The sequence below is a fragment of the Lathamus discolor genome, chromosome 5 (genome assembly GCF_037157495.1).
Source record: "Lathamus discolor isolate bLatDis1 chromosome 5, bLatDis1.hap1, whole genome shotgun sequence".
In the NCBI taxonomy this organism is placed as follows: domain Eukaryota; kingdom Metazoa; phylum Chordata; class Aves; order Psittaciformes; family Psittacidae; genus Lathamus; species Lathamus discolor.
The window spans coordinates 85,453,456-85,465,588 of record NC_088888.1 but is presented as its reverse complement, the minus strand read 5'-3'; the positions used below and the strand labels follow the sequence as shown (position 1 = coordinate 85,465,588).

The window sequence follows — 12,133 nt, the reverse complement described above, 5'->3', positions numbered from 1 at the left end:
GGAGTGAGCAAATTCATTTTCCAAAGTTTAAATTAGAAGCCCTCTGTGCGGATCCAGAGTGTTTGCTGTTCAGCTTTCATGAAATGCTGAAGTTCACAGCTTCTTTTCTGTTTTAGGACCTTAGTCTTTCCCACAGACATAAACAGGTTCCAATCTGCCAGCTGGTCCCCCTCCTGGCTACCAGCAGTTCTGCTTGAGTAATCTCACAACTTGCAAAACTGGCATAGTATAATATGACTTCATTTGGGGTTACAAGGGTTTTATTTCCTTTTTTCTCCGTGTAAGTTTTGAGAGTCAGGGAGCATTTTATGCTCAGTCATTTCCCTCCTACATTATCATTTTGCATTGTCAAGTGTGCAAGGAAAGAGATAAGAAGCTGCTTTGGTCCTTTTCATAGTGCCAATCATCAATATGCTTCTCTTTCCGAAGCAGTCATGTTCAGCCACAGGATCCAACACCTTCTGAAGGAAACTTCCACACTTGTCTTTGAATTGCTTTTTCTCTGCTTCAGAAAAATGTTGACACTGCTTTTCTGGCTTTTGTGAAGAGACCATAGTCTAGGCTACACTGATGTGAGGAACAAGAAAACATGATTGTACCCAGACTTTCTTACTGCAAAGACTGTTTATACATGTTTTGAAACCTCTCTCAGGCCACTGCACTAAAGTTTCAGAGTGCTTTGATTTTCAGATGACAACATGTGATATGGGGAATGCTTCTGGGCTTAGGTTACCCTAGTCAGGTCATACCAAGTCTTGGTATGTTTATGCCTTATCCTGCTCTCTGCCATGGTGCCCTGCATTCAGTCAAGGCATTGACTTTTAGACCACCCCTTCCAGGTAACAGGGACACAACCCGATTCCAGAAGACTAGTATAGGAATTGTAAATATTATCATTAGGACATGGGCACTATGATTTTGCTGTTTTTCCCACATGGAGATCTTCTTTCCGGGTATTTCTTTCATACATTTCTGAAGCTAAGCGGCTGCCAGGAGGTGGTGCTGATGTACTCCTGTTGCTCAGGAGCTGTGTGATGTCTCTGAGCACACTGGAGTCAGAGGCGGTTTGCTTTTGGCAGGCAGGCAGAAGCTAGCAGTTTTCGGTTACATTTCTATGTCAGTTAAATTTCATGTCACTGAAGCTACCTGCAAGTAGTGTGCTTCTGTATTGACTCTGCTGTGAGGGAGAGCTAAACTTTGGTCTATCTTCTGCTTCTAAGACACATTGCACAGCCTTCCAGGTACCAGGCTCCTCAGCTGCAAGATGGCAGTCTTGATATCTGGAAACTCTCTAAGGAGAGCATTAGAGATTAAGCAACAAATGTTCAGATCAGGCAACCAAGATGTGAACTACAAATGCAAGTTGCACATTTTGTAAAAGCAAATGGTTTGGGAAAGGGGTTCAGAGTGAGGTACATAAATCTGAAACGTACTGCATTGGAAAAGTGGTGTTATTTCCTGTGTACCTCCCTGTATTGGCATGCTCCCATGGGACTTGAAGACCTACAGAGCCTGTCTCACCTGCTGAAGCAGTGTTTCAAGATGATGCAATCAAGACCAGCACGATCTTTTATGCACCTTAAATAGTCCAAACACATGCCTGCTACAGACTTGCCCTGGGAGAGTTAAAGCCTGTTTTCTTCACGACAATCTTACAGCTCCTTGGCCATCACCAGACTATTGCGCTGGGCCTAGCTAGTCTATCACAGCCGTTTAGTTTGCTTTTGTGGCTTCAGACAACATTTGCCTCACTTCGGACTTCCAGGTAATGAGCAGGCTTCTGAAGCTCTTTTCCTTTGTGTTCTGCATACTCAGCATGGCCCAGAAAGCCAGGCTTCTACCCCTGCAGTTCACATGAGCTCCTGCTTCACTACTACCTTGAACATCTTTCTTGCTGCTCAGCTGCTGCTCTCCTCTTTTCTGCCCTTTTCTTTTTTTTATAACTAACATACCTGCATAAAAATCCCCAACTACTTCTAAAGCTTATTCTACAGAAATCTTGCTGAAAACCTACAGTCACACTAGCAGGTAAAAGCTGAGGAGAACTGATATTGAAGAGGCAGTGATTGCCAGTGGCAATCACTTCAAGTTCTCCTTAAATGACCTTTGAGTAGACCCAGCTTGCATTTCTTGTTGTACAGTTAAATCGTTGTTGTTTCGCTCCATGGCTTTCCTTCTGTCTGTTGTTTAATGTCTGACATACAATTCCTCATCTAAACGTGTTTTCTTGCACATCTTCCTATAGGCAGACCTCATCTTCTGGCTGAAGGTCTGCTTCACAGTCATGCTCTGATGCTTGTTGTCTATCTTCAAAATGGCATAATCTGTAACAAATGTACCATGTAAGTAAGTTAGAAATACATTGATCTTTATTCCTACTCTGTGAATGCTTGATAGGCAAAGAAGTATTCAGGAGGCTAGCATCATAAAAATCTTGTGAGCACAAAAATGAAAATCCTACTGTTAAGCCAGTAGTATAAAAGACTTGACCCCATAAGGACAGATAAATCTGCACATCACATAAATTCCTTCTCTGGACAGTAATGCTCAGATTCACGGCTTCCAAGTACTTACAAATTTCACATTAATTTTTTTCTCTCACATAAAGGTCTGTCTCAGCATGACATCGTGGCATTTACTCCTTCCTTCCTTCCGCTACAAGTCTATACTGAAGTTAACTGTTAATGCAGTCTTGTAACTAAGTTTAGCTTTCAGAAGAATGCACACTCTTCAAGGAAGTTTATGGCATTTTCTGAGGTATAGTTCCCTTTAAAATGGCCTTATTTAAAATACTGTACTATAATGCAGTCTTAAGCAGTGAAACTCGTAATTTCCATGTTTCTGCACGGACAGAAAGAAGTTGATGATCTGATTGGTTTCCTGCACAAGTCTCTGGAGAGATAAAACCAGCAAGGGAAGTATCAAAGACCTTGCTGTACAATAATCTGTTTCAGTAAAGTCTGCTCCATAAGAAAGATTAAACTACTGAGACCAGGATCAAGTAAAATGTGAGCATATGATTGCTAGATAGGAGAGGAGCAAAATCACTGTGACTGGTATTCTGCTGAAGTCTACAAGAATTCACAATATCCTCTGGGCTTCTGCTGTAATGACCCAACAAGTTCCTTTGTGTGGGGGTTGTTTAATTTTGTGGGTTTTTTTTTTTTTACCGCTATTAATTAGCTTAACCTGGTACCCCCTGCTCCTCCTCCAGCTCCCTTTCTCCAGTAGCGCTAAAGCCTCTTTCATAAAGGTAGGTTTTGATGAGATTTGGTTGAATAAGTGCAAATAGCAATGTTCCTTTTGGCTATGACTCACTGGTGAACTCAAATATCTCCAGTTATGTGAGGAAATATTTCCATTGAAACATACTGTCCTGGTTTAAACCCAGCCACACAGCTCATTAACTCACCCCCCCTCCCCCCCCCCCCCTTCTTGCCCTCCCCCTGCTCCTGGAGGGATGGGAAGGAGAATCAAAAGAATGCAACTCCCACGAGTTGAGATAAGAACAGTTTAGTAACTAAGGTGTAACACAAACCACTGCTGCTGCCACCCGCAGCCTCAAGAAGACTGAGGCAAGGACAAGGGCCAGGACGGTGAAGAGCAGCGGGACGGCCAGGTACAAGTCCACGGCCACGTCCATCTCTCCCTGCTGCTGGAGCCCAACCGTACTACAAGTCTTTGCCATAAAGCACAGTGAAACAAGAACCTTAGCCCAAGCCCCACACTTGATAAGCACTATCACAGCAAATATCGGCTCTAAGTAATGTACAGCATTCTGAAACTGTGAGATCAAGAGAAACAACTTTGAGAGCCAATAAATCAGCACTGTGACGAGTGACTATTAATCCGGTCAGATCTGTCGTTATCTCAACCCTTCGTGCCCCATGTTGGGCACCAAAAAGAACTGTCATGGTTTAAACTGATCCACACAGCTCGTCCACTCACTCCCAAATCCCCCCCCCCTCCTCTTGCCCTCCCCCTGCTCCTGGGGGGGGTGGGAAGGAGAATCAAAAGAATGCAGCTCCAAAGGGTTGAGATAAGAACAGTTTAGTAACTAAGGTGTAACACAAACCACTACTGCTACCACCAATAATAATAATGATAAAGGAAATAACAAGGGAAGAGAATACAATGCCTCAGCACCAGCCAACCAATAACTCCCCCACCCCACCCGACCGAGCACCGGCCTCGTCCAACCCCGCAGTGTGCACTAGCCCTTCCAGGTAACCCTCAGTTACATCCTGGGCATGACGTGCTGTGGTATGGAATACCTCTTTGGCTAGTTTGGGTCAGGTGTCCTGTCTCTGCTTCCTCCCGGCTTCCCCTCCTCCTTGGCAGAGCATGAGGCTCAGAAAGTCCTTGGTCAGACTAAAACATTTGTGTTATCAGCTCTGTTCCCAGGCCAAAAGTCAAAACACAGCGCTGCACCAGCTACTGAGAAGGAGAAAAATGACTGCTACTGCTGAACCCAGGACACATACATACTTTCTCTTGTCACAGATCATTGTCAGACCAAGTTTTCCAAGTCATCTTCTTATGTTGTCTGTGACCCTACTATGTACGATGGCTACAAGTTATTCACTTGTATCTCAGTGTCATGCTAAAAAGAGGTGTTTCCAAGCATCTTTCTCATTAAGAAATGGCAAAGCTTTCTAGCCTTGCCTTCTTGCTGGACTGTGTTTGTTACAGTCCTATTTGAAAAATTTAAGTCTCAAATTGCTTAGAGTCAGGTTTTGTCTTGGAGTATGACGAGCAACAAAGTAGGATCTCTCTGGAATGAGTAATTTATGCTGCGGTTTATTTTCTGCTGAGAGACCAGAGTAAATTAGTCTAATTTATATCAAGAGCATATTGAGATATTAATAAAAGCTTTCTCTTTAGGTTAAATGCAGTTTGCACAGTTATAGAGCATCTTGGGTTAAGTTCATGCAAGTAAGTTGTGGGGTCTGGAGGCAGAGGACTAGGTCTTTGTACAAGGAGTGATAAGGTAGATAAGAAGTTTCCAGCCTGCTGTTTGTCTCTGGCTTGGCCAAAAACTCATTCATGAGGGTGCTAGAGTGACTTATTCTGGTCCGTCAGTGGTTTGCTCTAGTACAAAGTCTTCCTCAGCTCACCCTTACTATACAGGTCTAGGGCTGCTGTAGGGGCAGAAAGAACACAGTGGGTAGGTGCAGTTCATTCCGCACTGATAAACTGGGCATTCTGTACCCACAACCTTGGTCTCCAGACAGCAGGGGAGGTGTGTTGGGATGCCAGACACCTCCATCCTTGTAGGTGGAAGTTAAATGTCCCACTGAGGACTGTCCTATGTGATCCCTTGAGCACTTTCTGGTTCTGCATTTCAATGATTCCATTACACAATAAGCCAGGAAAAAATAAAACCCCATAAATACATCACCTATGACCCTGGAAATGGTAGTTTTGCAGAACCGCTTTCCTGTGTTTTTCATTCAAGGCATATTGTGCTGTTCATTATAGTATGTCAGTGTGACAGTAGCATTATTCTCTTATTTACAGCTCTTCCTTTCTTTTCAGCAGTGAAAATGAAAAGGAAATCAATGCCATTAAAGAGAATAATGACAAACTCACCTCCTGCAAGGTCTGTGCTCACATACTTATTTTTTTCTGAGTTTTCATCTCTGGATATACTTGTATAGAAGTGATGGAATAATGGAGGAAAACTCCAGGAAAGCACCACTGCAAAAGAGAGAAATACTGTGGTAGGCTACTGCATTTGCAAAAGGTTGAAACCAATCCAGTGTCCTGCGCCCTCCTCTGCCCCCTTGGCCTTTACAAAAATCTGCTGCATGATTAGAAATGTCAGGGAATAGCTCAAGAAAGATCAAATTAAATGACACAGGAGACGTAGGGAGCTAGTACAATTCTGTAGCAATCAAACAACACTCAAACTTCAGTAACATTGTTGTGTCTTTCAGTCAATCTGTGCATCACACTGTGAAGCCTCAGATCAAAAATCTGCTGAAAATCCACCAAGGAAGTTCTCCATCAGGCAAGAGCCTGTGGTCCCTCACAATTTATTAAGTCAGAGCAGCATCTAACACTGAACTGTGCCAGCAGGGCAGTATTTCATTGCCCTTTCTGTGCAATTCTGAATTAAAATCCTTTTATGAATTTCCAGATTGTGAGCAAGTGTACCAGGGTAGGCACAACATTTGGAAGCCACTTGGGTTTTCAGAAGTGAGAAGGCTGCAGCATGACTCTGTTCTCTGCATGAGTCTCATTCTTCTGTGCTGTGTCTCTCAGTGAACTATATTGACTGCTCAGATCTTCCTGAGTATGAATTTTACTGAGGAATGAAGCAACAGGGACAGAGGGCAGCTTGTATATTCAGTATGATGCCTCTGTTCTAAAGAGTGGGCAGCCACGCAGCATTTGAAATTGCTGACTATAAAGGACGAAGCAAATCCCATTTGCATACCACTCTAAGGGAGGGTTTTGTCATTAGTGATGTTCATCCTCTTCGTACTGTACCAGTCACAGCCTCTGAAACAACCCTGCTGGGCTGATAGGAAGCAATTTAGATGGGCTCAGAAATGGTTCAGTAAGATGAAAATTTTCAATGGATAATTACTGGGCCAATATTTCATGGGTCTGACTGCCTGCTAATTAACATACCTTCCCTAGATCTGCCTGCAGCCACAGGAGAGCCCATTACGGAGTGAGCTACCAAATTATGTAGTAAATACTGTGAGGTAACTTCATCCAAAGACAGGCTGCCTATGTGTGATGTGGCTTGGAGGTGCTATGTTTTGGCTGGATGAAAGGAAAACTAAGCTAAGCTGAAATAGAAAAAGGTGCACTAGGCTGTGAGTATGATCTGGGAGGTGAATGAGGATCATGGAGGAGAACAACATCAGGGCAGACAGTGATGGGTGTAGGCTGTAGTCTGAGGTTAAGCATGCAGAAGGGCACCTAGAGCAAATGACAATACCAGCTTAAGAGCAGAAAGCAATAGGTTTTGGCATAACTGTTTCAGTAACAAAGCTGCACAGCAGGGTCTAGCCAGTTGCATACGCTTGCGTAGTCAGGATATCTATGGTCCCCAAAGTAAAGAAGGGCATAAAAAAGGCTGTTGTATGCAAAGTGCATGTGTATCTGTGTGAGACAGAGAGAGAAAAAGGGCTTAGTTAGTCTCTTGCTGAGTAGGAATGTTGGCATTCTCATTGAAAGCACAGAGTCTGCAGTTGTTGGGGCAATAATTTCATCACAGCACATTCAGGTACCTGGTGCTGATGCTCCTGATGTACAGAGGTTGCACACCTTGCAAGGGAATTTGTTGAGACTTTCCTAGTAAGCACTGCATCCTGTATCCTCAGCACATTTCATACATCATGGCTGGTTTCCCCTGGGACAAAATATTTCTGTTTCAGCTGCATTATCCAAGAAATACACCTGATCCTTTATGTAATCAGCACCATCTCAGCCGAAGAGTAAATAGCTACACATTTACCTGACACGGCAGATGTTAAACATGTTTGCAAAACTGCAAGTAACAATTGAGAATTAGCTCTGCAAAATCCTCCATGAATGTTATAAAGAAAGAAAACAGTTAAAAGACACTGCTTTGTGCAGTTTTCTCCACTCGCGCATTTGTTCTGCTCGTGAGTAGTAGAGTCCTAGATAATTTGTGCATATATAGAAGTACATATGTTTTTGCATGCTTTTAAATATTTAGCCTAGATTGCAGAATCACTGTATGCTAGGCATGTATGTACACATGCATTGGAGAAATACATTCATAAATAAAAGGGTAGATCATTTGCATGTGTGTATGACTGTGTGACATGTAAGGTTGCCAAAGGATTAGGCGAGAAAGTAGATTCACTGCTATTTTACTGCTGGTTTTGAAATATTTTCAGTGCTACCTTCACAATTCTGCCAGTTCTTCCATTTGATGGAAGACATTGCTGAGGAGCAAGACAGGAGTCACCAGCAGCTTGGTGGTGTCTTGTCTCTATGAGAGGGAATGCCTCCTGGCTCACAGCATCTGAGCTCAGCAGTCACTGGCAGCTAAAGCAAAAAGCGTACCCTTTTCTCCTTCATAACCTCGCAAACTTCTGTCTTGCATGCAAGTGTGAGATCATACCACAGTCTTATTTTTTCTGCCTGCTCCCTCAAACATTCTTCATGTGGGCAGAGGAGAGATATGCCTAAGGACCTTAGCTGTAATTTCCCTGTTATGTTCTCATCTCACATAATAACACATTCATATTACAGAGAATGCATACATATATACTGTGTGTGATTTTATATATACTGTATGTCTATACATATGTGATCTTTTAGATACATACACAGGGACTCACATATGTGTGCATACCTGCTTTACTTTCTGTGTGTAGTTATTACCAGACACATATAATTCTAAAATAAAAACCTGTAAATGATTTGTATTTACAATCATTTACAAAAATATTTCTGTGCTATAGTATATAATGTTGATATGGATGATTCCATAGGACTTTAGAGGTATCTGTGTTAGGATACTTCATGTAAGCATACTTACTTTATATGAGGCAAGATTGCATCATTGTATGCGTGTATAACATAATTCTGTAATGCAGGAATACATATACATTTATATATACTTTTAGACTAAACCCAGGAGACATCAAGCTAAGTTGTTTCCAGCAGCTAGATGCTAGTTTGAAAGCTAAGGCACTGCATGGGCTGTTTATGCAACACAGCTACTTCAGGAGAGAGAGCTGGTGTTTGAAATCTGAAAAAGATGCTTCGGCAGCTGTGCTGTCAGCCACTGAGTGTGGCATTCCCTTGCTGTTCCCTTCATCCATAGAAGACCATAATTGAATAGTATGCAAATCCTTTGCTGCCTGAAGCAGCTAGGCAGCAGGCCCAGAGGTCCTTTCAAATCAGGGTTTTTACAGTTCTTCCGAAGCCACAAGAGATGCTGGTGCTCTTCTGCTTCACAAAGACAAACAAAACCACAGCAACACAAAATTGTGGGAGGAACAGCTCAGGAAGCTCAGCATGGAAGAGAAATGGCGACAAAGCCCTGCTTGTTCCATTACTATATAGTAGCACGAGTAATACCACAGCCATGGAGGATCACACTTTCTTTACCATAATGGGAGTTACTGGTCATCCTCACACATGATCCTACCTCAGCCTTTACAGGAAGAAAGAAGGTTAATACCCTTTCCTGCCCTCTCTGCCCTCAGATGTATCTTTATCTGTGTCTTGCCAGGGGACAGCCCTGGCCTCTTGGCTCCCCTGTGGTTGAGGAAGGGTGGGAAAACTTGGTACAACAAGTCCTTGAGGAGAACCTCACCTTCACATGGGGGCAGGAAGGAGCAGTCCTGTCAAAGTAGCATTGCAGAAACTCCTTTCCTCCGCCAGGCTGCTGTGTGGGAAGAAGCAACCTCGGTTAAGGGTTTCTCTGCTGCAGCTACCTGTGTCTTTATGTCACAGCCCATTTCAGAACGGAGAGTCAGAGGGAGCTGTTTTCTGCTTGCATCTGCTGGTCTTCAAGGGAAATTAATAAAACTTCTCATCATCGCTGGGGACCTCTGAGTGAGGTGCCTCTCCGAGTGCTGTGACCACACGTTCAGATAGGCATGTTCAAAATTAATTTGCCTTCCACCTTTTTCCTTCAGGTCAAATTCCCATTACTAATGAAATGAGCTTTCCTGCCAGCTAGAATGAACCTTCAGTTTGCTCTCTGTTTACTTAAAGAGGAGGTTAAAATGGTTATCTAACAGAAAATGCTGTATTTTCTTTTGTCTTGCATGGCATGTTGTTATTTAAGGCCCAATCCAGCAAAGCAGGAGCTCTTGCTACCCTGTTGGGAAGTTAGAAGTAGCATTATGCTGCTTGTGTGTTAAAAGTTGTATGCCTTCCTAAATGATCTGCCTGAATAGGTACCTCACTGGTGCCCCTGGAAAGTGGATAAACCCCACTGCTTTTGTTCGGCTGGCTGCAGTCAGTTTTGCATGTATGTGGAAGATTGCAGGATGCAGAGCACTGTGGAGTCAGAACCATTCTGCTTCATGTTTCAAAATCTCTTCTGTGTTTGAACTGTGAGCTATGATGCTCTAGTACTTGCACAGAATCTGCAAAGAATACAGTGTTGTGAGTCATGTCTGTGTTTCAGCCTGATTTAAAATCTGTCTTCTAGCAATCGGTTGAATAACTGGTACCATCCATTAACTGAATTTAGCTACTGGATGATCAATAAAACATGATATTCTTTGAGTACTTTGTGCTCAGAGCATGTAAGGACACAGCAGAGGAAGCACCTCTGATAAAAGACTCTTGACTAAGTTTTCCAGTTCTTCCTTTCCCAACTCCTTCATTCTCCTCCTAAGAGCTAATGACTGCTGGACACCAGGGTCTTAAGCCTTTGTGGTTGTTTCTTTTTCTGTTTTGCTCGTAAATTCTTTGCAATGCACTGAGATAGTCATATTCTAGTCTCCCTACCCACAGCACTGTTATGAAAGAGAGGGGGTCTGAGCTGGACAGAGTACAGGGTGATCCATCCACCATCCACTGGCACAGCATAAAGCAGCCTGGAAGGTCTCCTTCTGCTGTGCTCAGGGGCTCAGACACACTGCTGGGAGACAAATAACAATAATCAGGCCCCAAAAGAAACGTATTTTATAGGTTTTCTCATTCTCTCCCCTATGCTTATCCTAATGTTGGCAGATAAAATGACTCTTTCCTGGTTTTCTAGGGAGGTTTTGTTGAGTATGACAGTGCTGTAACTGCTTCTTATAGATAATAGGTTTAGATGTGCAACAAGCTTTGTATACCTGCAATGTGCTCTAATCCTTTCCTTTACAGGGAGATTTTGAATATGCACCTCAACTAATTTACTCCACTGGATGATCATAGACTTCGGAATATGTAGAGGATTTACAAATGTTGATACTTGTAGATACTGCCTGAATAGACATTTCCTCTTTCTTCTCTGTGATAGATTTCTTTGTTACTTTAGTATTTGGATTGTGTACTGTTTTGAGTTTGGACTTGCAGGAGTCTTCAACAGCAAAACCAAAATACCCAGTGAGTTTTCTGCCTGACTAAAGAACATCATTAATATAATTCTAATTCTCCATTAAAATTGCGAAATGAAACTATTGATGGGTCTCTTCATTTTCACCAATATGCAGTATATTTTACAAGCTAGTTTGAAAGTATTTCTGAAGATCTCTGGTTGGATGCTGACTTTGTAGACCGTTTCTCAGACTCATAAGGTGCCCGTGTACACCAGCATCATGCTTTGATATTTTATGGCTTCTTTGAAGAGACAAAAGCCAACCTTTTGTTGTACTGGGACAGAACCCTGCTGTGACATCTGCTGGGTGTATCCTGCCCCTCAGCTCTTCTCCTGACCTTACCTTTGCAGTGTGAGAGCTTGGCAGCTGCCCTGCAGCAGGAGGGAAATGAGAGATCCAGAAGGGCGCCCTACTCCTCCCCACACTCCATTAGCTGTGAGTGCTGCCTGCTGTGTTGCAACAGCATTGAGAGGTACCTGGTGATAAAATTACTGACTACTATGAACTGTAGAGCTAAAAATAAGGCAGGTACAATTTTCTTTAGCTTTCACCAGAGCATGCAAGCTCTGCCACCACATGTTGGCTGTTTGATATTTCCAGCCTCTCTGAGGTGGCGAATGAGTTTTCAAAGACTTGTCTGGGTGTTGCTAGCTGTGCTCCAGAGGAGGAAAAATCCCTACAGTTTTCAGGCAAGCCTTCAGTTTAATCTGAAAGGCCCAACAGGCTACTGCAATGCCATTTCTTCAAAGGTCATACCCAGCCATGCTTCCATCTTCTACTGTAATGCGAACACTTCCTCTATTTTCCAGGGGAAAGGAAGGCAAATTATTTTGTCTTAAATAAGCTGACTGTGAGATAAACCTAAGAAATGAGGGTGCCTTTGGAAAGTGTTAATTCACCATTTTCCCTTTGTGTTGGGATACTGCACATGCCCACCAGTAAACAATTGCACTTGGATTTCAATTTCAATTTTATTCAACTGCACACGTTCTATAAAGTCGCATGGAACTATGTGTACAACAAAATGCCTGCACGACAGCAAATATGAAGCATCAGAAAGATTAATGTAATGGTAAAGTATAATACAATGCCAA

At 42.8% G+C, this 12,133-nt stretch overlaps 1 long non-coding RNA gene across 1 annotated transcript in view; it reads left to right on the top strand.

Annotated features, from left to right (window-relative positions):
- The first annotated feature begins 5,536 nt into the window (after nucleotides 1-5,536).
- The window catches only part of LOC136014399 (uncharacterized), a 41,155-nt gene continuing 34,558 nt past the window's right edge, over nucleotides 5,537-12,133 (top strand). The window contains exon 1 of the long non-coding RNA XR_010612680.1: nucleotides 5,537-5,602. This is a non-coding gene — a long non-coding RNA (uncharacterized LOC136014399). The remainder of the gene's footprint in view (nucleotides 5,603-12,133) is intronic.